This window comes from Lissotriton helveticus, chromosome 4_1 (genome assembly GCF_964261635.1).
Source record: "Lissotriton helveticus chromosome 4_1, aLisHel1.1, whole genome shotgun sequence".
Classification (NCBI taxonomy): domain Eukaryota; kingdom Metazoa; phylum Chordata; class Amphibia; order Caudata; family Salamandridae; genus Lissotriton; species Lissotriton helveticus.
The window spans coordinates 1,464,527,255-1,464,554,809 of NC_136063.1; positions in this window are offsets into that span (position 1 = coordinate 1,464,527,255).

The window sequence follows — 27,555 nt, forward strand, 5'->3', positions numbered from 1 at the left end:
ATGTGGATCGCTGTGTCTGGTTACCAGGACCATAACCAATCCCTTTCTCATAAAGCGGCACCTCTTCCATTCCGAGTCCGTTGTTCAACGTGCTCACTGGAGTGTCAAGACGACACCGAGGCGCACTTCCGCGACCCAGGCAGAGCCGCATACATCCAACCTAAACAGTAGCCTGCTATGGAGGACGCCCACCAGAGGTTCGTATGAGCTTAAGTCGTGCTTTATTGAGACAGAGGTTATTGGCGACAGGGATCAGCACAGCAAAGTTCAAAGTCCCATTCCCAATGCGTTTTGTTCCTCACTTCATCAGGGGTAAAAGGACTGCAGGTGAAACAGCAGAGAAATTTGGCGGCAGTTAAATTTCTCAGTATCCGCCCAAGGGCGTGGCCAGACAAGTGGCATCCTGGTCTTGGTAGTGCCGTTTTCGTTCTCGAGTGAGCAACCCTGCTGTTGACCTCCAAATTAAAAAGTTAAATCCATGTGGATCGCTGTGTCAGGTTACCAGGACCATAACCAATCCCTTTCTCATAAAGCGGCACCTCTTCCATTCCGAGTCCGTTGTTCAACATGCTCACTGGAGTGTCAAGACGACACCGGGGCACACTTCCGCGACCCAGGCAGAGCCGCATACATCCAACCTAAACAGTAGCCTGCTATGGAGGACGCCCACCAGAGGATTGTATAAGCCAAAGTCGAGCTTTATTGAGACAGAGGTTATTGGCGACAGGGATCAGCACAGCAAAGTTCAAAGTCCCATTCCCAACGCGTTTCGTTCCTCACTTCATCAGGGGCAAAAGGACTGCAGGTGAAACAGCAGAGAAATTTGGCGGCAGTTAAATGTCTCAGTATCCGCCCAAGTGCGTGGCCATACAAGTGGCATCCTGGTCTTGGTAGTGCCGTTTTCGTTCTCGAGTGAGCAACCCTGCTGTTGACCTCCAAATTAAAAAGTTAAATCCATGTGGATGGCTGTGTCTGGTTACCAGGACCATAACCAATCCCTTTCTCATAAAGCGGCACCTCTTCCATTCCGAGTCCGTTGTTCAACGTGCTCACTGGAGTGTCAAGACGACAGCGGGGCGCACTTCCGCGACCCAGGCAGAGCCGCATACATCCAACCTAAACAGTAGCCTGCTATAGAGGACGCCCACCAGAGGTTTGTATAAGCCAAAGTCGTGCTTTATTGAGACAGAGGTTATTGGCGACAGGGATCAGCACAGCAAAGTTCAAAGTCCCATTCCCAACGCGTTTCGTTCCTCACTTCATCAGGGGTAAAAGGACTGCAGGTGAAACAGCAGAGAAATTTGGCGGCAGTTAATTGTCTCAGTATCCGCCCAAGGGCGTGGCCAGACAAGTGGCATCCTGGTCTTGGTAGTGCCGTTTTCGTTCTCGAGTGGGCAACCCTGCTGTTGACCTCCAAATTAAAAAGTTAAATCCATGTGGATCGCTGTGTCTGGTTACCAGGACCATAACCAATCCCTTTCTCATAAAGCGGCACCTCTTCCATTCCGAGTCCGTTGTTCAACGTGCTCACTGGAGTGTCAAGACGACACCGAGGCACACTTCCGCGACCCAGGCAGAGCCGCATACATCCAACCTAAACAGTAGCCTGCTATGGAGGACGCCCACCAGAGGTTTGTATAAGCTAAAGTCGTGCTTTATTGAGACAGAGGTTATTGGTGACAGGGATCAGCACAGCAAAGTTCAAAGTCCCATTCCCAATGCGTTTCGTTCCTCACTTCATCAGGGGTAAAAGGACTGCAGGTGAAACAGCAGAGGAATTTAGCGGCAGTTAAATGTCTCAGTATCCGCCCAAGGGTGTGGCCAGACAAGTGGCATCCTGGTCTTTGTAGTGCCTTTTTCGTTCTCGAGTGAGTAAACCCTGCTGTTGACCTCCAAATTAAAAAGTTAAATCCATGTGGATCGCTGTGTCTAGTTACCAGGACCATAACCAATCCCTTTCTCATAAAGCGGCACCTCTTCCATTCCGAGTCCGTTGTTAAACGTGCTCACTGGAGTGTCAAGACGACACCGGGGCGCACTTCTGTGACCCAGGCAGAGCCGCATACATCCAACCTAAACAGTAGCCTGCTATGGAGGAAGCCCACCAGAGGTTTGTATAAGCCAAAGTAGTGCTTTATTGAGACAGAGCTTATTGGCGACAGGGATCAGCACAGCAAAGTTCAAAGTCCCATTCCCAACGCGTTTCGTTCCTCACTTCATCAGGGGTAAAAGGACTGCAGGTGAAACAGCAGAGAAATTTGGGGCAGTTAAATGTCTCAGTATCCACCCAAGGGCGTGGCCAGACAAGTGGCATCCTGGTCTTATTAGTGCCGATTTCGTTCTCGAGTGAGCAACCCTGCTGTTGACCTCCAAATTAAAAAGTCAAATCCATGTGGATCGCTGTGTCTGGTTACCAGGACCATAACCAATCCCTTTCTCATGAAGCAGCACCTCTTCCATTCCGAGTCCATTGTTCATCGTGCTCACTGGAGTGTCAAGACGACACCGGGGCGCACTTCCGCGACCCAGGCAGAGCCGCATACATCCAACCTAAACAGTAGCCTGCTATGGAGGACGCCCACCAGAGGTTTGTATAAGCCAAAGTCGTGCTTTATTGAGACAGAGGTTATTGGCGACAGGGATCAGCACAGCAAAGTTCAAAGTCCCATTCCCAACGCGTTTCGTTCCTCACTTCATCAGGGGTAAAAGGACTGCAGGTGAAACAGCAGAGAAATTTGGGGCAGTTAAATGTCTCAGTATCCGCCCAAGGGCGTGGCCAGACAAGTGGCATCCTGGTCTTGGTAGTGCCGTTTTCGTTCTAGAGTGAGCAACCCTGCTGTTGACCTCCAAATTAAAAAGTTAAATCCATGTGGATCGCTGTGTCTGGTTACCAGGACCATAACCAATCCCTTTCTCATAAAGCGGCACCTCTTCCATTCCGAGTCCGTTGTTCAACGTGCTCACTGGAGTGTCAAGACGACACCGGAGCGCACTTCCGCGACCCAGGCAGAGCCGCATACATCCAACCTAAACAGTAGCCTGCTATGGAGGACGCCCACCAGAGGTTTGTATAAGCCAAAGTCGTGCTTTATTGAGACAGAGGTTATTGGCGACAGGGATCAGCACAGCAAAGTTCAAAGTCCCATTCCCGATGCGTTTCGTTCCTCACTTCATCAGGGGTAAAAGGACTGCAGGTGAAACAGCAGAGAAATTTGGCGGCAGTTAAATGTCTCAGTATCCGCCCAAGGGCGTGGCCAGACAAGTGGCATCCTGGTCTTGGTAGTGCCGTTTTCGTTCTCGAGTGAGCAACCCTGCTGTTGACCTCCAAATTAAAAAGTTAAATCCATGTGGATCGCTGTGTCAGGTTACCAGGACCATAACCAATCCCTTTCTCATAAAGCGGCACCTCTTCCATTCCGAGTCCGTTGTTCAACATGCTCACTGGAGTGTCAAGACGACACCGGGGCACACTTCCGCGACCCAGGCAGAGCCGCATACATCCAACCTAAACAGTAGCCTGCTATGGAGGACGCCCACCAGAGGTTTGTATAAGCCAAAGTCGAGCTTTATTGAGACAGAGCTTATTGGCGACAGGGATCAGCACAGCAAAGTTCAAAGTCCCATTCCCAACGCGTTTCGTTCCTCACTTCATCAGGGGTAAAAGGACTGCAGGTGAAACAGCAGAGAAATTTGGGGCAGTTAAATGTCTCAGTATCCGCCCAAGGGCGTGGCCAGACAAGTGGCATCCTGGTCTTGGTAGTGCCGATTTCGTTCTCGAGTGAGCAACCCTGCTGTTGACCTCCAAATTAAAAAGTCAAATCCATGTGGATCGCTGTGTCTGGTTACCAGGACCATAACCAATCCCTTTCTCATGAAGCAGCACCTCTTCCATTCCGAGTCCATTGTTCATCGTGCTCACTGGAGTGTCAAGACGACACCGGGGCGCACTTCCGCGACCCAGGCAGAGCCGCATACATCCAACCTAAACAGTAGCCTGCTATGGAGGACGCCCACCAGAGGTTTGTATAAGCCAAAGTCGTGCTTTATTGAGACAGAGGTTATTGGCGACAGGGATCAGCACAGCAAAGTTCAAAGTCCCATTCCCAACGCGTTTCGTTCCTCACTTCATCAGGGGTAAAAGGACTGCAGGTGAAACAGCAGAGAAATTTGGGGCAGTTAAATGTCTCAGTATCCGCCCAAGGGCGTGGCCAGACAAGTGGCATCCTGGTCTTGGTAGTGCCGTTTTCGTTCTAGAGTGAGCAACCCTGCTGTTGACCTCCAAATTAAAAAGTTAAATCCATGTGGATCGCTGTGTCTGGTTACCAGGACCATAACCAATCCCTTTCTCATAAAGCGGCACCTCTTCCATTCCGAGTCTGTTGTTCAACGTGCTCACTGGAGTGTCAAGACGACACCGGGGCGCACTTCCGCGACCCAGGCAGAGCCGCATACATCCAACCTAAACAGTAGCCTGCTATAGAGGACGCCCACCAGAGGTTTGTATAAGCCAAAGTCGTGCTTTATTGAGACAGAGGTTATTGGCGACAGGGATCAGCACAGCAAAGTTCAAAGTCCCATTCCCAACGCGTTTCGTTCCTCATTTCATCAGGGGTAAAAGGACTGCAGGTGAAACAGCAGAGAAATTTGGAGGCAGTTAATTGTCTCAGTTTCCGCCCAAGGGCGTGGCCAGACAAGTGGCATCCTGGTCTTGGTAGTGCCGTTTTCGTTCTCGAGTGAGCAACCCTGCTGTTGACCTCCAAATTAAAAAGTTAAATCCATGTGGATGGCTGTGTCTGGTTACCAGGACCATAACCAATCCCTTTCTCATAAAGCGGCACCTCTTCCATTCCGAGTCCGTTGTTCAACGTGCTCACTGGAGTGTCAAGACGACAGCGGGGCGCACTTCCGCGACCCAGGCAGAGCCGCATACATCCAACCTAAACAGTAGCCTGCTATAGAGGACGCCCACCAGAGGTTTGTATAAGCCAAAGTCGTGCTTTATTGAGACAGAGGTTATTGGCGACAGGGATCAGCACAGCAAAGTTCAAAGTCCCATTCCCAACGCGTTTCGTTCCTCACTTCATCAGGGGTAAAAGGACTGCAGGTGAAACAGCAGAGAAATTTGGCGGCAGTTAATTGTCTCAATATCCGCCCAAGGGCGTGGCCAGACAAGTGGCATCCTGGTCTTGGTAGTGCCGTTTTCGTTCTCCAGTGGGCAACCCTGCTGTTGACCTCCAAATTAAAAAGTTAAATCCATGTGGATCGCTGTGTCTGGTTACCAGGACCATAACCAATCCCTTTCTCATAAAGCGGCACCTCTTCCATTCCGAGTCCGTTGTTCAACGTGCTCACTGGAGTGTCAAGACGACACCGAGGCACACTTCCGCGACCCAGGCAGAGCCGCATACATCCAACCTAAACAGTAGCCTGCTATGGAGGACGCCCACCAGAGGTTTGAATAAGCTAAAGTCGTGCTTTATTGAGACAGAGGTTATTGGCGACAGGGATCAGCACAGCAAAGTTCAAAGTCCCATTCCCAATGCGTTTCGTTCCTCACTTCATCAGGGGTAAAAGGACTGCAGGTGAAACAGCAGAGGAATTTAGCGGCAGTTAAATGTCTCAGTATCCGCCCAAGGGCGTGGCCAGACAAGTGGCATCCTGGTCTTTGTAGTGCCTTTTTCGTTCTCGAGTGAGTAAACCCTGCTGTTGACCTCCAAATTAAAAAGTTAAATCCATGTGGATCGCTGTGTCTAGTTACCAGGACCATAACCAATCCCTTTCTCATAAAGCGGCACCTCTTCCATTCCGAGTCCGTTGTTAAACGTGCTCACTGGAGTGTCAAGACGACACCGGGGCGCACTTCCGCGACCCAGGCAGAGCCGCATACATCCAACCTAAACAGTAGCCTGCTATGGAGGACGCCCACCAGAGGTTTGTATAAGCCAAAGTCGTGCTTTATTGAGACAGAGGTTATTGGCGACAGGGATCAGCACAGCAAAGTTCAAAGTCCCATTCCCAACGCGTTTCGTTCCTCACTTCATCAGGGGTAAAAGGACTGCAGGTGAAACAGCAGAGAAATTTGGGGCAGTTAAATGTCTCAGTATCCGCCCAAGGGCGTGGCCAGACAAGTGGCATCCTGGTCTTGGTAGTGCCGTTTTCGTTCTAGAGTGAGCAACCCTGCTGTTGACCTCCAAATTAAAAAGTTAAATCCATGTGGATCGCTGTGTCTGGTTACCAGGACCATAACCAATCCCTTTCTCATAAAGCGGCACCTCTTCCATTCCGAGTCCGTTGTTCAACGTGCTCACTGGAATGTCAAGACGACACCGGAGCGCACTTCCGCGACCCAGGCAGAGCCGCATACATCCAACCTAAACAGTAGCCTGCTATGGAGGACGCCCACCAGAGGTTTGTATAAGCCAAAGTCGTGCTTTATTGAGACAGAGGTTATTGGCGACAGGGATCAGCACAGCAAAGTTCAAAGTCCCATTCCCAATGCGTTTCGTTCCTCACTTCATCAGGGGTAAAAGGACTGCAGGTGAAACAGCAGAGAAATTTGGCGGCAGTTAAATGTCTCAGTATCCGCCCAAGGGCGTGGCCAGACAAGTGGCATCCTGGTCTTGGTAGTGCCGTCGTCATTCTCGAGTGAGCAACCCTGCTGTTGACCTCCAAATTAAAAAGTTAAATCCATGTGGATCGCTGTGTCTGGTTACCAGGAGCATAACCAATCCCTTTCTCATAAAGCGGCATCTCTTCCATTCCGAGTCCGTTGTTCAACGTGCTCACTGAAGTGTCAAGACGACACCGGGGCGCACTTCCGCGACCCAGGCAGAGCCGCATACATTCAACCTAAACAGTAGCCTGCTACAGAGGACGCCCAACAGAGGTTTGTATAAGCCAAAGTCGTGTTTTATTGAGACAGAGGTTATTGGCGACAGGGATCAGCAAAGCAAAGTTCAAAGTCCCATTCCCAACGCGTTTCGTTCCTCACTTCATCAGGGGTAAAAGGACTGCAGGTGAAACAGCAGAGAAATTTGACGGCAGTTAAATGTCTCAGTATCCGCCCAAGTGCGTCGCCAGACAAGTGGCATCCTGGTCTTGGTAGTGCCGGTTTCGTTCTCGAGTGAGGAACCCTGCTGTTGACCTCCAAATTAAAAAGTTAAATCCATGTGGATCGCTGTGTCTGGTTACCAGGACCATAACCAATCCCTTTCTCATAAAGCGGCACCTCTTCCATTCCGAGTCCGTTGTTCAACGTGCTCACTGGAGTGTCAAGACGACACCGGGGCGCACTTCCGCGACCCAGGCAGAGCCGCATACATCCAACCTAAACAGTAGCCTGCTATAGAGGCCGCCCACCAGAGGTTTGTATAAGCCAAAGTCGTGCTTTATTGAGACAGAGGTTATTGGCGACAGGGATCAGCACAGCAAAGTTCAAAGTCCCATTCCCAACGCGTTTCGTTCCTCATTTCATCAGGGGTAAAAGGACTGCAGGTGAAACAGCAGAGAAATTTGGCGGCAGTTAATTGTCTCAGTTTCCGCCCAAGGGCGTGGCCAGACAAGTGGCATCCTGGTCTTGGTAGTGCCGTTTTTGTTCTCGAGTGAGCAACCCTGCTGTTGACCTCCAAATTAAAAAGTTAAATCCATGTGGATCGCTGTGTCTGGTTACCAGGACCATAACCAATCCCTTTCTCATAAAGCGGCACCTCTTCCATTCCGAGTCCGATGTTCAACGTGCTCACTGGAGTGTCAAGACGACACCGAGGCGCACTTCCGCGACCCAGGCAGAGCCGCATACATCCAACCTAAACAGTAGCCTGCTATGGAGGACGCCCACCAGAGGTTTGTATAAGCTAAAGTCGTGCTTTATTGAGACAGAGGTTATTGGCGACAGGGATCAGCACAGCAAAGTTCAAAGTCCCATTCCCAACGTGTTTCGTTCCTCACTTCATCAGGGGTAAAAGGACTGCAGGTGAAACAGCAGAGAAATTTGGCGGCAGTTAAATGTCTCAGTATCCGCCCAAGGGCATGGCCAGACAAGTGGCATCCTGGTCTTGGTAGTGCCGTCTTCGTTCTCGAGTGAGCAACCCTGCTGTTGACCTCCAAATTAAAAAGTTAAATCCATGTGGATCGCTGTGTCTGGTTACCAGGAGCATAACCAATCCCTTTGTCATAAAGCGGCATCTCTTCCATTCCGAGTCCGTTGTTCAACGTGCTCACTGACGTGTCAAGACGACACCGGGGCGCACTTCCGCGACCCATGCAGAGCCGCATACATCCAACCTAAACAGTAGCATGCTATGGAGGACGCCCACCAGAGGTTTGTATAAGCCAAAGTCTTGCTTTTATGAGACAGAGGTTATTGGCGACAAGGATCAGCACAGCAAAGTTCAAAGACCCATTCCCAACGCATTTCGTTCCTCACTTCATCAGGGGTAAAAGGACTGCAGGTGAAACAGCAGAGAAATTTGGCGGCAGTTAAATGTCTCAGTATCCGCCCAAGTGCGTGGCCAGACAAGTGGCATCCTGGTCTTGGTAGTGCCGTTTTCGTTCTCGAGTGAGCAACCCTGCTGTTGACCTCCAAATTAAAAAGTTAAATCCATGTGGATCGCTGTGTCTGGTTACCAGGACCATAACCAATCCCTTTCTCATAAAGCGGCACCTCTTCCATTCCGAGTCTGTTGTTCAACGTGCTCACTGGAGTGTCAAGACGACACCGGGGCGCACTTCCGCGACCCAGGCAGAGCCGCATACATCCAACCTAAACAGTAGCCTGCTATGGAGGACGCCCACCAGAGGTTTGTATAAGCCAAAGTCGTGCTTTATTGAGACAGAGGTTATTGGCGACAGGGATCAGCACAGCAAAGTTCAAAGTCCCATTCCAAACGCGTTTCGTTCCTCACTTCATCAGGGGTAAAAGGACTGCAGGTGAAACAGCAGAGAAATTTGGCGGCAGTTAATTGTCTCAGTATCCGCCCAAGGGCGTGGCCAGACAAGTGGCATCCTGGTCTTGGTAGTGCCGTTTTCGTTCTCGAGTGGGCAACCCTGCTGTTGACCTCCAAATTAAAAAGTTAAATCCATGTGGATCGCTGTGTCTGGTTACCAGGACCATAACCAATCCCTTTCTCATAAAGCGGCACCTCTTCCATTCCGAGTCCGTTGTTCTGCGTGCTCACTGGAGTGTCAAGACGACACCGAGGCGCACTTCCGCGACCCAGGCAGAGCCGCATACATCCAACCTAAACAGTAGCCTGCTATGGAGGACGCCCACCAGAGGTTTGTATAAGCTAAAGTCGTGCTTTATTGAGACAGAGGTTATTGGCGACAGGGATCAGCACAGCAAAGTTCAAAGTCCCATTCCCAATGCGTTTCATTCCTCACTTCATCAGGGGTAAAAGGACTGCAGGTGAAACAGCAGAGAAATTTAGCGGCAGTTAAATGTCTCATAATCCGCCCAAGGGCGTGGCCAGACAAGTGGCATCCTGGTCTTGGTAGTGCCTTTTTCGTTCTCGAGTGAGTAAACCCTGCTGTTGACCTCCAAATTAAAAAGTTAAATCCATGTGGATCGCTGTGTCTAGTTACCAGGACCATAACCAATCCCTTTCTCATAAAGCGTCACCTCTTCCATTCCGAGTCCGTTGTTAAACGTGCTCACTGGAGTGTCAAGACGACACCGGGGCGCACTTCTGTGACCCAGGCAGAGCCGCATACATCCAACCTAAACAGTAGCCTGCTATGGAGGAAGCCCACCAGAGGTTTGTATAAGCCAAAGTAGTGCTTTATTGAGACAGAGCTTATTGGCGACAGGGATCAGCACAGCAAAGTTCAAAGTCCCATTCCCAACGCGTTTCGTTCCTCACTTCATCAGGGGTAAAAGGAGTGCAGGTGAAACAGCAGAGAAATTTGGGGCAGTTAAATGTCTCAGTATCCGCCCAAGGGCGTGGCCAGACAAGTGGCATCCTGGTCTTGGTAGTGCCGATTTCGTTCTCGAGTGAGCAACCCTGCTGTTGACCTCCAAATTAAAAAGTCAAATCCATGTGGATCGCTGTGTCTGGTTACCAGGACCATAACCAATCCCTTTCTCATGAAGCAGCACCTCTTCCATTCCGAGTCCATTGTTCATCGTGCTCACTGGAGTGTCAAGACGACACCGGGGCGCACTTCCGCGACCCAGGCAGAGCCGCATACATCCAACCTAAACAGTAGCCTGCTATGGAGGACGCCCACCAGAGGTTTGTATAAGCCAAAGTCGTGCTTTATTGAGACAGAGGTTATTGGCGACAGGGATCAGCACAGCAAAGTTCAAAGTCCCATTTCCAACGCGTTTCGTTCCTCACTTCATCAGGGGTAAAAGGACTGCAGGTGAAACAGCAGAGAAATTTGGGGCAGTTAAATGTCTCAGTATCCGCCCAAGGGCGTGGCCAGACAAGTGGCATCCTGGTCTTGGTAGTGCCGTTTTCGTTCTAGAGTGAGCAACCCTGCTGTTGACCTCCAAATTAAAAAGTTAAATCCATGTGGATCGCTGTGTCTGGTTACCAGGACCATAACCAATCCCTTTCTCATAAAGCGGCACCTCTTCCATTCCGAGTCCGTTGTTCAACGTGCTCACTGGAGTGTCAAGACGACACCGGGGCGCACTTCCGCGACCCAGGCAGAGCCGCATACATCCAACCTAAACAGTAGCCTACTATGGAGGACGCCCACCAGAGGTTTGTATAAGCCAAAGTCGTGCTTTATTGAGACAGAGGTTATTGGCGACAGGGATCAGCACAGCAAAGTTCAAAGTCCCATTCCAAACGCGTTTCGTTCCTCACTTCATCAGGGGTAAAAGGACTGCAGGTGAAACAGCAGAGAAATTTGGCGGCAGTTAATTGTCTCAGTATCCGCCCAAGGGCGTGGCCAGACAAGTGGCATCCTGGTCTTGGTAGTGCCGTTTTCGTTCTCGAGTGGGCAACCCTGCTGTTGACCTCCAAATTAAAAAGTTAAATCCATGTGGATCGCTGTGTCTGGTTACCAGGACCATAACCAATCCCTTTCTCATAAAGCGGCACCTCTTCCATTCCGAGTCCGTTGTTCAACGTGCTCACTGGAGTGTCAAGACGACACCGAGGCGCACTTCCGCGACCCAGGCAGAGCCGCATACATCCAACCTAAACAGTAGCCTGCTATGGAGGACGCCCACCAGAGGTTTGTATAAGCTAAAGTCGTGCTTTATTGAGACAGAGGTTATTGGCGACAGGGATCAGCACAGCAAAGTTCAAAGTCCCATTCCCAATGCGTTTCATTCCTCACTTCATCAGGGGTAAAAGGACTGCAGGTGAAACAGCAGAGAAATTTAGCGGCAGTTAAATGTCTCATAATCCGCCCAAGGGCGTGGCCAGACAAGTGGCATCCTGGTCTTGGTAGTGCCTTTTTCGTTCTCGAGTGAGTAAACCCTGCTGTTGACCTCCAAATTAAAAAGTTAAATCCATGTGGATCGCTGTGTCTAGTTACCAGGACCATAACCAATCCCTTTCTCATAAAGCGTCACCTCTTCCATTCCGAGTCCGTTGTTAAACGTGCTCACTGGAGTGTCAAGACGACACCGGGGCGCACTTCTGTGACCCAGGCAGAGCCGCATACATCCAACCTAAACAGTAGCCTGATATGGAGGAAGCCCACCAGAGGTTTGTATAAGCCAAAGTAGTGCTTTATTGAGACAGAGCTTATTGGCGACAGGGATCAGCACAGCAAAGTTCAAAGTCCCATTCCCAACGCGTTTCGTTCCTCACTTCATCAGGGGTAAAAGGAGTGCAGGTGAAACAGCAGAGAAATTTGGGGCAGTTAAATGTCTCAGTATCCGCCCAAGGGCGTGGCCAGACAAGTGGCATCCTGGTCTTGGTAGTGCCGATTTCGTTCTCGAGTGAGCAACCCTGCTGTTGACCTCCAAATTAAAAAGTCAAATCCATGTGGATCGCTGTGTCTGGTTACCAGGACCATAACCAATCCCTTTCTCATGAAGCAGCACCTCTTCCATTCCGAGTCCATTGTTCATCGTGCTCACTGGAGTGTCAAGACGACACCGGGGCGCACTTCCGCGACCCAGGCAGAGCCGCATACATCCAACCTAAACAGTAGCCTGCTGTGGAGGACGCCCACCAGAGGTTTGTATAAGCCAAAGTCGTGCTTTATTGAGACAGAGGTTATTGGCGACAGGGATCAGCACAGCAAAGTTCAAAGTCCCATTTCCAACGCGTTTCGTTCCTCACTTCATCAGGGGTAAAAGGACTGCAGGTGAAACAGCAGAGAAATTTGGGGCAGTTAAATGTCTCAGTATCCGCCCAAGGGCGTGGCCAGACAAGTGGCATCCTGGTCTTGGTAGTGCCGTTTTCGTTCTAGAGTGAGCAACCCTGCTGTTGACCTCCAAATTAAAAAGTTAAATCCATGTGGATCGCTGTGTCTGGTTACCAGGACCATAACCAATCCCTTTCTCATAAAGCGGCACCTCTTCCATTCCGAGTCCGTTGTTCAACGTGCTCACTGGAGTGTCAAGACGACACCGGGGCGCACTTCCGCGACCCAGGCAGAGCCGCATACATCCAACCTAAACAGTAGCCTACTATGGAGGACGCCCACCAGAGGTTTGTATAAGCCAAAGTCGTGCTTTATTGAGACAGAGGTTATTGGCGACAGGGATCAGCACAGCAAAGTTCAAAGTCCCATTCCCAACGCGTTTCGTTCCTCACTTCATCAGGGGTAAAAGGACTGCAGGTGAAACAGCAGAGAAATTTGGCGGCAGTTAAATGTCTCAGTATCCGCCCAAGGGCGTGGCCAGACAAGTGGCATCCTGGTCTTGGTAGTGCCATTTTCATTCTCGAGTGAGAAACCCTGCTGTTGACCTCCAAATTAAAAAGTTAAATCCATGTAGATCGCTGTGTCTGGTTACCAGGACCATAACCAATCCCTTTCTCATAAAGCGGCACCTCTTCCATTCCGAGTCCGTTGATCAACATGCTCACTGAGTGTCAAGACAACACCGGGGCGCACTTCCGTGACCCAGGCAGAGCCGCATACATCCAACCTAAACAGTAGCCTGCTATGGAGGACGCCCACCAGAGGTTTGTATAAGCCAAAGTCGTGCTTTCTTGAGACATAGGTTATTGGCGACAGGGATCAGCACAGAAAACTTCAAGGTCCCATTCCCAACGCGTTTCGTTCCTCACTTCATCAGGGGTAAAAGCACTGCAGGTGAAACAGCAGAGAAATTTGGCGGTAGTTAAATGTCTAAGTATCCGCCCAAGGGCGTGGCCAGACAAGTGGCATCCTGGTCTTGGTAGTGCCGTTTTCGTTCTCGAGTGAGCAATCCTGCTGTTGACCCTTCAAATTAAAAAGTTAAATCCATGTGGATCGCTGTGTCTGGTTACCAGGACCATAACCAATCCCTTTCTCATAAAGCGGCACCTCTTCCATTCCGAGTCCGTTGTTCAACGTGCTCACTGGAGTGTCAAGACGACACCGGGGCGCACTTCCGCAACCAAGGCAGAGCCACATACATCCAACCTAAACAGTAGCCTGCTACAGAGGACGCCCACCAGAGGTTTGTATAAGCCAAAGTCGTGTTTTATTGAGACAAAGATTATTGGCGACAGGGATCAGCAAAGCAAAGCTCAAAGTCCCATTCCCAACGCGTTTCGTTCCTCACTTCATCAGGGGTAAAAGGACTGCAGGTGAAACAGCAGAGAAATTTGGCGGCAGTTAAATGTCTCAGTATCCGCCCAAGGGCGTGGCCAGACAAGTGGCATCCTGGTCTTGGTAGTGCCGTTTTCGTTCTCGAGTGACCAACCCTGCTATTGACCTCCAAATTAAAAAGTTAAATCCATGTGGATCGGTGTGTCTGGTTACCAGGACCATAACCAATCCCTTTCTCATAAAGCGGCACCTCTTCCATTCCGAGTCCGTTGTTCAACGTGCTCACTGGAGTGTCAAGACGACACCGGGGCGCACTTGCGCGACCCAGGCAAAGCCGCATACATCCAACCTAAACAGTAGCCTGCTATGGAGGACGCCCACCAGAGTTTTGTATAAGCCAAAGTCGTGCTTTATTGAGACAGAGGTTATTGGCGACAGGGATCAGCACAGCAAAGTTCAAAGTCTCATTCCCAACGCGTTTCGTTCCTCACTTCATCAGGGGTAAAAGGACTGCACGTGAAACAGCAGAGTAATTTGGGGCAGTTAAATGTCTCAGTATCCGCCCATGTGCGTGGCCAGACAAGTGGCATCCTGGTCTTGGTAGTGCCGTTTTCGTTCTCGAGTGAGCAACCCTGCTGTTGACCTCCAAATTAAAAAGTTAAATCCATGTGGATCGCTGTGTCTGGTTACCAGGACCATAACCAACCCCTTTCTCATTAAGCCGCACCTCTTCCATTCCGAGTCCGTTGTTCATCGTGCTCACTGGAGTGTCAAGACGACACCGGGGCGCACTTCTGCGACCCAGGCAGAGCCGCATACATCCAACCTAAACAGTAGCCTGCTATAGAGGACGCCCACCAGAGGTTTGTATAAGCCAAAGTCGTGCTTTATTGAGACAGAGGTTATTGGCGACAGGGATCAGCACAGCAAAGTTCAAAGTCCCATTCCCAACGCGTTTCGTTCCTTACTGTGGCGCCGCGGCCAGGGCGACTGATGCTGGAATCTGGGGACCACGGTTCGATCCCCGGCTCCGGCGGCAGGTTAGCCCAGCACCATGTGACTCTGGGCAATAGCTTGCTTAATCTTCCCGACGGCCCCCAGCGCCTAGAGACCCTTACGGGTGATTGTGCGCTTTACAAATGTGGACTTTACTTTACTTTACTTCATCAGGGGTAAAAGGACTGCAGGTGAAACAGCAGACAAATTTGGCGGCAGTTAAATGTCTCAGTATCCGCCCAAGGGCGTGGCCAGACAAGTGGCATTCTGGTCTTGGTAGTGCCGTTTTCGTTCTCGAGTGAGCAACCCTGCTGTTGACCTCCAAATTAAAAAGTGAAATCCATGTGGATCGCTGTGTCTGGTTACCAGGACCATAACCAATCCCTTTCTCATAAAGCAGCACCTCTTCCATTCCGAGTCCGTTGTTCAACGTGCTCACTGGAGTGTCAAGACGACACCGGGGCGCACTTCCGCGACCCAGGCAAAGCCGCATACATCCAACCTAAACAGTAGCCTGCTATGGAGGACGCCCACCAGAGGTTTGTATAAGCCAAAGTCGTGCTTTATTGAGACAGAGGTTATTGGCGACAGGGATCAGCACAGCAAAGTTCAAAGTCCCATTCCCAATGTGTTTCGTTCCTCACTTCATCAGGGGTAAAAGGACTGCAGGTGAAACAGCAGAGAAATTTGGCAGCAGTTAAATGTCTCAGTATCCGCCCAAGGGCGTGGCCAGACAAGTGGCATCCTGGTCTTGGTAGTGCCGTTTTCGTTCTCGAGTGAGCAACCCTGCTGTTGACCTCCAAATTAAAAAGTTAAATCCATGTGGATCGCTGTGTCAGGTTACCAGGACCATAACCAATCCCTTTCTCATAAAGTGGCACCTCTTCCATTCCGAGTCCGTTGTTCAACATGCTCACTGGAGTGTCAAGACGACACCGGGGCGCACTTCCCCGACCCAGGCAGAGCCGCATACATCCAACCTAAACAGTAGCCTGCTATGGAGGACGCCCACCAGAGGTTTGTATAAGCCAAAGTCGTGCTTTATTGAGACAGAGGTTATTGGCGACAGGGATCAGCACAGCAAAGTTCAAAGTCCCATTCCCAACGCGTTTCGTTCCTCACTTCATCAGGGGTAAAAGGACTGCAGGTGAAACAGCAGAGAAATGTGGCGGCAGTTAAATGTCTCAGTATCCGCCCAAGGGCGTGGCCAGACAAGTGGCATCCTGGTCTTAGTAGTGCCGTTTTCGTTCTCGAGTGAGCAACCCTGCTGTTGACCCTTCAAATTAAAAAGTTAAATCCATGTGGATCGCTGTGTCTGGTTACCAGGACCATAACCAATCCCTTTCTCATAAAGCGGCACCTCTTCCATTCCGAGTCCGTTGTTCAACGTGCTCACTGGAGTGTCAAGACGACACCGGGGCGCACTTCCGCAACCAAGGCAGAGCCACATACATCCAACCTAAACAGTAGCCTGCTACAGAGGACGCCCACCAGAGGTTTGTATAAGCCAAAGTCGTGTTTTATTGAGACAAAGATTATTGGCGACAGGGATCAGCAAAGCAAAGCTCAAAGTCCCATTCCCAACGCGTTTCGTTCCTCACTTCATCAGGGGTAAAAGGACTGCAGGTGAAACAGCAGAGAAATTTGGCGGCAGTTAAATGTCTCAGTATCCGCCCAAGGGCGTGGCCAGACAAGTGGCATCCTGGTCTTGGTAGTGCCGTTTTCGTTCTCGAGTGACCAACCCTGCTATTGACCTCCAAATTAAAAAGTTAAATCCATGTGGATCGGTGTGTCTGGTTACAAGGACCATAACCAATCCCTTTCTCATAAAGCGGCACCTCTTCCATTCCGAGTCCGTTGTTCAACGTGCTCACTGGAGTGTCAAGACGACACCGGGGCGCACTTGCGCGACCCAGGCAAAGCCGCATACATCCAACCTAAACAGTAGCCTGCTATGGAGGACGCCCACCAGAGTTTTGTATAAGCCAAAGTCGTGCTTTATTGAGACAGAGGTTATTGGCGACAGGGATCAGCACAGCAAAGTTCAAAGTCTCATTCCCAACGCGTTTCGTTCCTCACTTCATCAGGGGTAAAAGGACTGCAGGTGAAACAGCAGAGTAATTTGGGGCAGTTAAATGTCTCAGTATCCGCCCAAGGGCGTGGCCAGACAAGTGGCATCCTGGTCTTGGTAGTGCCAATTTCGTTCTCGAGTGAGCAACCCTGCTGTTGACCTCCAAATTAAAAAGTTAAATCCATGTGGATCGCTGTGTCTGGTTACCAGGACCATAACCAATCCCTTTCTCATAAAGCGGCACCTCTTCCATTCCGAGTCCGTTGTTCATCGTGCTCACTGGAGTGTCAAGACGACACCGGGGCGCACTTCTGCGACCCAGGCAGAGCCGCATACATCCAACCTAAACATTAGCCTGCTATAGAGGACGCCCACCAGAGGTTTGTATAAGCCAAAGTCGTGCTTTATTGAGACAGAGGTTATTGGCGACAGGGATCAGCACAGCAAAGTTCAAAGTCCCATTCCCAACGCGTTTCGTTCCTTACTGTGGCGCCGCGGCCAGGGCGACTGATGCTGGAATCTGGGGACCACGGTTCGATCCCCGGCTCCGGCGGCAGGTTAGCCCAGCACCATGTGACTCTGGGCAATAGCTTGCTTAATCTTCCCGACGGCCCCCAGCGCCTAGAGACCCTTACGGGTGATTGTGCGCTTTACAAATGTGGACTTTACTTTACTTTACTTCATCAGGGGTAAAAGGACTGCAGGTGAAACAGCAGACAAATTTGGCGGCAGTTAAATGTCTCAGTATCCGCCCAAGGGCGTGGCCAGACAAGTGGCATTCTGGTCTTGGTAGTGCCGTTTTCGTTCTCGAGTGAGCAACCCTGCTGTTGACCTCCAAATTAAAAAGTTAAATCCATGTGGATCGCTGTGTCTGGTTACCAGGACCATAACCAATCCCTTTCTCATAAAGCAGCACCTCTTCCATTCCGAGTCCGTTGTTCAACGTGCTCACTGGAGTGTCAAGATGACACCGGGGCGCACTTCCGCGACCCAGGCAAAGCCGCATACATCCAACCTAAACAGTAGCCTGCTATGGAGGACGCCCACCAGAGGTTTGTATAAGCCAAAGTCGTGCTTTATTGAGACAGAGGTTATTGGCGACAGGGATCAGCACAGCAAAGTTCAAAGTCCCATTCCCAATGTGTTTCGTTCCTCACTTCATCAGGGGTAAAAGGACTGCAGGTGAAACAGCAGAGAAATTTGGCGGCAGTTAAATGTCTCAGTATCCGCCCAAGGGCGTGGCCAGACAAGTGGCATCCTGGTCTTGGTAGTGCCGTTTTCGTTCTCGAGTGAGCAACCCTGCTGTTGACCTCCAAATTAAAAAGTTAAATCCATGTGGATCGCTGTGTCAGGTTACCAGGACCATAACCAATCCCTTTCTCATAAAGCGGCACCTCTTCCATTCCGAGTCCGTTGTTCAACATGCTCACTGGAGTGTCAAGACGACACCGGGGCGCACTTCCCCGACCCAGGCAGAGCCGCATACATCCAACCTAAACAGTAGCCTGCTATGGAGGACGCCCACCAGAGGTTTGTATAAGCCAAAGTCGTGATTTATTGAGACAGAGGTTATTGGCGACAGGGATCAGCACAGCAAAGTTCAAAGTCCCATTCCCAACGCGTTTCGTTCCTCACTTCATCAGGGGTAAAAGGACTGCAGGTGAAACAGCAGAGAAATTTGGCGGCAGTTAAATGTCTCAGTATCCGCCCAAGTGCGTGGCCAGACAAGTGGCATCCTGGTCTTGGTAGTGCCGTTTTCGTTCTCGAGTGAGCAACCCTGCTGTTGACCTCTAAATTAAAAAGTTAAATCAATGTGGATCGCTGTGTCTGGTTACCAGGACCATAACCAATCCCTTTCTCATAAAGCGGCACCTCTTCCATTCCGAGTCCGTTGTTCAACGTGCTCACTGGAGTGTCAAGACGACACCGGGGCGCACTTCCGCGACCCAGGCAGAGCCGCATACATCCAACCTAAACAGTAGCCTGCTATGGAGGACGCCCACCAGAGGTTTGTATAAGCCAAAGTCGTGCTTTATTGAGACAGAGGTTATTGGCGACAGGGATCAGCACAGCAAAGTTCAAAGTCCCATTCCCAACGCGTTTCGTTCCTCACTTCATCAGGGGTAAAAGGACTGCAGGTGAAACAGCAGAGAAATTTGGCGGCAGTTAAATGTCTCAGTATCCGCCCAAGGGCGTGGCCAGACAAGTGGCATCCTGGTCTTGGTAGTGCCCTTTTCGTTCTCGAGTGAGCAACCCTGCTGTTGACCTCCAAATTAAAAAGTTAACTCCATGTGGATCGCTGTGTCTGATTACCAGGACCATAACCAATCCCTGTCTCATAAAGCGGCACCTCTTCCATTCCGAGTCCGTTGTTCAACGTTCTCACTGGAGTGTCAAGACGACACCGGGGCGCACTTGCGCGACCCAGGCAAAGCCGCATACATCCAACCTAAACAGTAGCCTGCTATGGAGGACGCCCACCAGAGTTTTGTATAAGCCAAAGTCGTGCTTTATTGAGACAGAGGTTATTGGCGACAGGGATCAGCACAGCAAAGTTCAAAGTCCCATTCCCAATGTGTTTCGTTCCTCACTTCATCAGGGGTAAAAGGACTGCAGGTGAAACAGCAGAGAAATTTGGCGGCAGTTAAATGTCTCAGTATCCGCCCAAGGGCGTGGCCAGACAAGTGGCATCCTGGTCTTGGTAGTGCCGTTTTCGTTCTCGAGTGAGCAACCCTGCTGTTCACCTCCAAATTAAAAAGTTAAATCCATGTGGATCGCTGTGTCAGGTTACCAGGACCATAACCAATCCCTTTCTCATAAAGCGGCACCTCTTCCATTCCGAGTCCGTTGTTCAACATGCTCACTGGAGTGTCAAGACGACACCGGGGCGCACTTCCCCGACCCAGGCAGAGCCCCATACATCCAACCTAAACAGTAGCCTGCTATGGAGGACGCCCACCAGAGGTTTGTATAAGCCAAAGTCGTGATTTATTGAGACAGAGGTTATTGGCGACAGGGATCAGCACAGCAAAGTTCAAAGTCCCATTCCCAACGCGTTTCGTTCCTCACTTCATCAGGGGTAAAAGGACTGCAGGTGAAACAGCAGAGAAATTTGGCGGCAGTTAAATGTCTCAGTATCCGCCCAAGTGCGTGGCCAGACAAGTGGCATCCTGGTCTTGGTAGTGCCGTTTTCGTTCTCGAGTGAGCAACCCTGCTGTTGACCTCCAAATTAAAAAGTTAAATCAATGTGGATCGCTGTGTCTGGTTACCAGGACCATAACCAATCCCTTTCTCATAAAGCGGCACCTCTTCCATTCCGAGTCCGTTGTTCAACGTGCTCACTGGAGTGTCAAGACGACACCGGGGCGCACTTCCGCGACCCAGGCAGAGCCGCATACATCCAACCTAAACAGTAGCCTGCTATGGAGGACGCCCACCAGAGGTTTGTATAAGCCAAAGTCGTGCTTTATTGAGACAGAGGTTATTGGCGACAGGGATCAGCACAGCAAAGTTCAAAGTCCCATTCCCAACGCGTTTCGTTCCTCACTTCATCAGGGGTAAAAGGACTGCAGGTGAAACAGCAGAGAAATTTGGCGGCAGTTAAATGTCTCAGTATCCGCCCAAGGGCGTGGCCAGACAAGTGGCATCCTGGTCTTGGTAGTGCCCTTTTCGTTCTCGAGTGAGCAACCCTGCTGTTGACCTCCAAATTAAAAAGTTAAATCCATGTGGATCGCTGTGTCTGATTACCAGGACCATAACCAATCCCTGTCTCATAAAGCGGCACCTCTTCCATTCCGAGTCCGTTGTTCAACGTTCTCACTGGAGTGTCAAGACGACACCGGGGCGCACTTGCGCGACCCAGGCAAAGCCGCATACATCCAACCTAAACAGTAGCCTGCTATGGAGGACGCCCACCAGAGTTTTGTATAAGCCAAAGTCGTGCTTTATTGAGACAGAGGTTATTGGCGACAGGGATCAGCACAGCAAAGTTCAAAGTCTCATTCCCAACGCGTTTCGTTCCTCACTTCATCAGGGGTAAAAGGACTGCAGGTGAAACAGCAGAGTAATTTGGGGCAGTTAAATGTCTCAGTATCCGCCCAAGGGCGTGGCCAGACAAGTGGCATCCTGGTCTTGGTAGTGCCAATTTCGTTCTCGAGTGAGCAACCCTGCTGTTGACCTCCAAATTAAAAAGTTAAATCCATGTGGATCGCTGTGTCTGGTTACCAGGACCATAACCAATCCCTTTCTCATAAAGCGGCACCTCTTCCATTCCGAGTCCGTTGTTCAACGTGCTCACTGGAGTGTCAAGACGACACCGGGGCGCACTTCCGCGACCCAGGCAAAGCCGCATACATCCAACCTAAACAGTAGCCTGCTATGGAGGGCGCCCACCAGAGTTTTGTATAAGCCAAAGTCGTGCTTTATTGAGACAGAGGTTATTGGCGACAGGGATCAGCACAGCAAAGTTCAAAGACCCATTCCCAACGCATTTCGTTCCTCACTTCATCAGGGGTAAAAGGACTGCAGGTGAAACAGCAGAGAAATTTGGCGGCAGTTAAATGTCTCAGTATCCGCCCAAGTGCGTGGCCAGACAAGTGGCATCCTGGTCTTGGTAGTGCCGTTTTCGTTCTCGAGTGAGCAACCCTGCTGTTGACCTCCAAATTAAAAAGTTAAATCCATGTGGATCGCTGTGTCTGGTTACCAGGACCATAACCAACCCCTTTCTCATTAAGCGGCACCTCTTCCATTCCGAGTCCGTTGTTCAACGTGCTCACTGGAGTGTCAAGACGACACCGGGGCGCACTTCTGCGACCCAGGCAGAGCCGCATACATCCAACCTAAACAGTAGCCTGCTATAGAGGACGCCCACCAGAGGTTTGTATAAGCCAAAGTCGTGCTTTATTGAGACAGAGGTTATTGGCGACAGGGATCAGCACAGCAAAGTTCAAAGTCCCATTCCCAACGCGTTTCGTTCCTTACTGTGGCGCCGCGGCCAGGGCGACTGATGCTGGAATCTGGGGACCACGGTTCGATCCCCGGCGGCAGGTTAGCCCAGCACCATGTGACTCTGGGCAATAGCTTGCTTAATCTTCCCGACGGCCCCCAGCGCCTAGAGACCCTTACGGGTGATTGTGCGCTTTACAAATGTGGACTTTACTTTACTTTACTTCATCAGGGGTAAAAGGACTGCAGGTGAAACAGCAGAGAAATTTGGCGGCAGTTAAATGTCTCAGTATCCGCCCAAGGGCGTGGCCAGACAAGTGGCATTCTGGTCTTGGTAGTGCCGTTTTCGTTCTCGAGTGAGCAACCCTGCTGTTGACCTCCAAATTAAAAAGTTAAATCCATGTGGATCGCTGTGTCTGGTTACCAGGACCATAACCAATCCCTTTCTCATAAAGCAGCACCTCTTCCATTCCGAGTCCGTTGTTCAACGTGCTCACTGGAGTGTCAAGACGACACCGGGGCGCACTTCCGCGACCCAGGCAAAGCCGCATACATCCAACCTAAACAGTAGCCTGCTATGGAGGACGCCCACCAGAGGTTTGTATAAGCCAAAGTCGTGCTTTATTGAGACAGAGGTTATTGGCGACAGGGATCAGCACAGCAAAGTTCAAAGTCCCATTCCCAATGTGTTTCGTTCCTCACTTCATCAGGGGTAAAAGGACTGCAGGTGAAACAGCAGAGAAATTTGGCGGCAGTTAAATGTCTCAGTATCCGCCCAAGGGCGTGGCCAGACAAGTGGCATCCTGGTCTTGGTAGTGCCGTTTTCGTTCTCGAGTGAGCAACCCTGCTGTTGACCTCCAAATTAAAAAGTTAAATCCATGTGGATCGCTGTGTCAGGTTACCAGGACCATAACCAATCCCTTTCTCATAAAGCGGCACCTCTTCCATTCCGAGTCCGTTGTTCAACATGCTCACTGGAGTGTCAAGACGACACCGGGGCGCACTTCCCCGACCCAGGCAGAGCCGCATACATCCAACCTAAACAGAAGCCTGCTATGGAGGACGCCCACCAGAGGTTTGTATAAGCCAAAGTCGTGCTTTATTGAGACAGAGGTTATTGGCGACAGGGATCAGCACAGCAAAGTTCAAAGTCCCATTCCCAACGCGTTTCGTTCCTCACTTCATCAGGGGTAAAAGGACTGCAGGTGAAACAGCAGAGAAATGTGGCGGCAGTTAAATGTCTCAGTATCCGCCCAAGGGCGTGGCCAGACAAGTGGCATCCTGGTCTTGGTAGTGCCCTTTTCGTTCTCGAGTGAGCAACCCTGCTGTTGACCTCCAAATTAAAAAGTTAAATCCATGTGGATCGCTGTGTCTGATTACCAGGACCATAACCAATCCCTTTCTCATAAAGCGGCACCTCTTCCATTCCGAGTCCGTTGTTCAACGTGCTCACTGGAGTGTCAAGACGACACCGGGGCGCACTTCCGCGACCCAGGCAGAGCCGCATACATCCAACCTAAACAGTAGCCTGCTATGGAGGACGCACACCAGAGGTTTGTATAAGCCAAAGTCGTGCTTTATTGAGACAGAGGTTATTGGCGACAGGGATCAGCACAGCAAAGTTCAAGACCTGTACCTACTGAGAATTTGTTTTTAAACCATCTTGGTGTTGTGTGAACCACTGGGGGGTTTTGAAAGGGATTTTTTGATGTTTAAGCAAAAAAGCACAAAAGAACTAACTATTTCCTTATTATCTCCTTCGTCTGCCAAGCAACTCAAAACCAACCCTAGGTTCTGATATAATACTTTGCCCAGGAATCGGGTCAGATTTTGAAGTTTCTATACCACTCGAAGGGTGTTAGTGAATGACTGTAATGTGTCAACCCCGGCATGAACATTACATTTCACCCTGGACGATATTGTCAGTGCTACGTCAATGGGGTTATGGTCTCCGAAATATGAACAAACAATGGCACTGTGCAGTAGTGAGTTAATTAGATTACTGGTAGTAAAAATGTAATTGATAAACTGCCCCTACCCCAAAATGTGGGTAACGCTAGGTCACTTATACTGACCTCATCCATTACATTATGTAGGTCAAATGACTAGAGGAAGGCCTCTAACTCCTTGCCTCTTTATCAAATCTACTCATGCATAACTATTGTTCCGTAACATAGAAAGAGGGGACAATGTTGCATTGAAGTCCCCAGCTAAACACAAGTGCACCTGGTGTCCTTCATTGGTTGCTTTAAGGAAATGAAAATCAATGTATTTAAACAAACCAGAGAACATTGAATATGGCATATTATCACAGTCATTACTATGGAAGTTAATGATATAGAAGGTCAGGTGTCCCTTAGAAAGCATAGCTTGAAAATTACTACCTGTGTATCCAATGGCATGCCATGGCCACCAGTCAACAAATGTATCCAAATCACACACACTTAAAAGGGGGGAGAGGCAAAATTTCACTACTCCGACCTCCCCAATCACATAACTATAACAGACACGGAAGACTAGGGAATTGTAATCCAAAGGTGACAAGTGCTCTGTGAAATAATACGGCCCTCACTCACAAAATTGTGACACCTTTCATCATTGGGCTTCCTTCAATACACCCCTGCACTGACCAATGCCTGGGGTGCCGCAAAGAGAGGGGAAGAGTATACAAACATGAGCAAATATATACATTGGGATCACTGAAAGAAAAGTGCAGTGAAGGTTAAAATTAGGTCAGCGGTGTCTCTTCTCAACAATTTTATTCCTGGACCCACTGGCTAGGTCTAAAAACATGAAGGATAGCGGTGATAGGAGAAGTTAAAGAGGTCCTTCACCCCTGCTTCCTGCCAAACTGTCCACATGTTTCTGCCGTGTTTTAAGTGTCCACAGTGTTGGGTCACACTGGCATTCCTCAGGACTCTTCAGATCCCAAAAGCGTGTTACACCGTTCATACCTTGGTTCGGTATCCTTGGAATAGGTTACTTCCAATAGGAGGTTGCCTCTAAATAACTCACTATCGATTATCTGTAGGGGAAAGCACAAAGAGAACGGGATAAAAATTACTCGTGCAGGGGTACATCTCACGGTTCAGGCTCCGACATTCGAAGTGCCCTCTCAAAGCTGTCATTTCACAAGGCACACATGCTCCTCCTAGGTGCTTACGTTGACCCAGTCGGTATAGAATATCATCTTAATGTCCATTCCAGAACTCACCATTCAATAATGGGATGAATCACGTAAAAACATTCACAGGAAATCGTACATTGCTAGACCGAAGTCCATTGCACATACGTTGTGCACACATGCTGCGCAGCGAAAACAAACTCACTGAGTTCCATCAACTACAATGCTAAAACTGTGGAGAAAATGGGAAAGACCCCCTGTAGTCAAACTGTAGGACCCAGGCTCTTTTCCACCTTCCTCAATCATCTCTTCAGTAATACACCCCATTAATTCAGCTCATTCATGATTCTATATCACTATTACATAATGGTATTATATCATCTGAGTAAGTAAATATTTTACTAACTTTACTAACACGTAATTTTAAACCCTCTTTTATTTACAAACACCTTTTCAGTTTCTCCACAGTTAGAACCAAGTCAAATTTTGAATTGGAATTGGAGAATGATTCACAAGCGGACTGGTCTACTCAATTTTGGAATGGAATCTGGTCTAAATCACATATAGCTTCTACAGCAGCAAATCGTACCTAAACAGTGTTTTTATATATACAACATATTACTTACTAATCATATGTTACTCCATACAATGAAAACTACACACGCCTTTGCTGGTCATGCAATGTCCTCATTGTGATTCTTTCTACATTTTAATGTTATTCCAATATCCTCATATCCATGCATTTTGGCAAGTTTACAATCAAATTACTAGGTGTGTAAATAATATATTTTTAGGAAGCCTCTCCAGTGTGGTCTCACCTTACGCATCCACCTTATTAATAGCTGTAGCTTTTCAACAGATAACTTCAAATTTGGAAAATAGCATACATATTTCATATAAGGTGTGGTGGTACACCATTAATTTTAATTAACGGTTAATAGATTGGCTAGAGCCTATATACATCTAAACTTTCTAGCTTTTTCAAAGAGAAAGTATATTGTCACCTTGACTATTGTTTCTTGAAAGCGCAAGCTATCATAGTAAATCAGTTGACATTTTTGCTGAAGAGGTTTCCAAACCTCCTTTAATTGTATCTTGATTTTATTTATAATTATATATTGTTTTAATATTGGTAAAGCTTGTCTTTAGTGCTCACAATGTTTAGTTTTATAAATGTCTAATTCATTTTCGACAATATATCATGACACTCTTCTTTTCCTCATTTTTTTCTTCTACTTTCACGTAATGTTTTATTGAAAATGTATCCCATGTTCACTTCTTTTAACATTTTTCTTAATATTAATACAGATGTATCCTTCGACATCAATGCACTATTTTTGCATAATATTTGCCATCTTGTTACTTTGTAATTACTTATCTTTACTCTTGTCAATAAAACATACAAAGGTGTGGGATCTGTTTTATCTAAATTGTAGTGTGTTTAATATATGAAGAAACAAGCTTACAGTAAATTAGTACAACTTTTACACAATCAGTTTAATAGTTAGCCTGAGATAACATTTGTAGGTCTCTGTCAAGAAGGCAGGCTGTATGGAGCTTTGGTATAGGGCCGAGAGTAGCGTCAGAATTGCAGTTTATTTGAGGCAAGTCAAAAAAGCTGTCAGGAAGAGTACTGACAATGTGACACCTGATGGCAGCCCTCTGGGGGGATAAGGGGGTGTACGCTTGGCGCTAACAAGGAGAGTGCACCGTATTATGTTGAATGCGCTGCCCAAAGGCGAATTTGCATTCAAGTGAAATACAGAGCCGCTTTTGAACCAGCTGCTCTGTGTTTCACTGTGCAGGTGGCAACCCACCTGCACTTTTAAGAAGGATTAAAGAACTCCTTGCAGACGGGTGCAGTGGATGTCTGGGGGGGCGCAAAGGACCCCCTTTCCCTTCTCTAGAGGGCTGCCATCAGGGAGCGCACTGGCAGTGCATCACCTTCTGACAGCGTCTTTGCCTTTGGCCTGCATATATAATACAGCGTGAGTGCAGAGGCAAAGGGATTCCCTCATTTGCAAGAGGCCACGCCTTCATGCAAATAATGGAACACCCTCTAAGGATGGTGCTGCCTCTATATGTGTGCAAATGCTATCTATATTACAGAAAGGGCAGCACAAACATCTGTGGCCCTTTCTGTAATACTAATGTGCCCTTGGGGCACGCACAGTGGGCGCACATGCCCGTTGAGCCTCCGGGTCAATTTGTAAATTCGTCCCAAGGTTTTTAAATTCCAGAATAAACTACCAGGCTCTCTAATGTTTTTTTCAGAAACAGATGAAACACATTTGTTCTAAATGTGTTGTATTCCTTGACGGTCATGTGCAACCAATGCTAAAAGTTGGCTAAGTATGTCAAGCACACAGTGTAATATTTAACCATTCTTTCATCGAAATTGTCAGGCTAAAACGCTGACAATTAAGCGTTGCACAACAATCAAGTTTACAGTTTTTTCATGCAAATATTACAGGCATGTTTTTTTAAAATGGTGTAATAGTTTAAGCTATATATCTAACTGCATTGTTCTGTCCCAGTGAGTCCACCTGTAAAATCCCACATTCTTCAAAACAGCTATAGTTTGGAAAAGCAGTACAATCAAAATTAATGACAGCAAATAGCCTCTGTAAGGATAAATAAAGTGCATGTCTCTTGCAATACTTGTGAATCTATCAGTCCAGCCAATAAAGCATCAGCATGGAGAGACATAGAGCAATACAGTTGTGACAGAGAAAGAGGCATTGTGACTAAT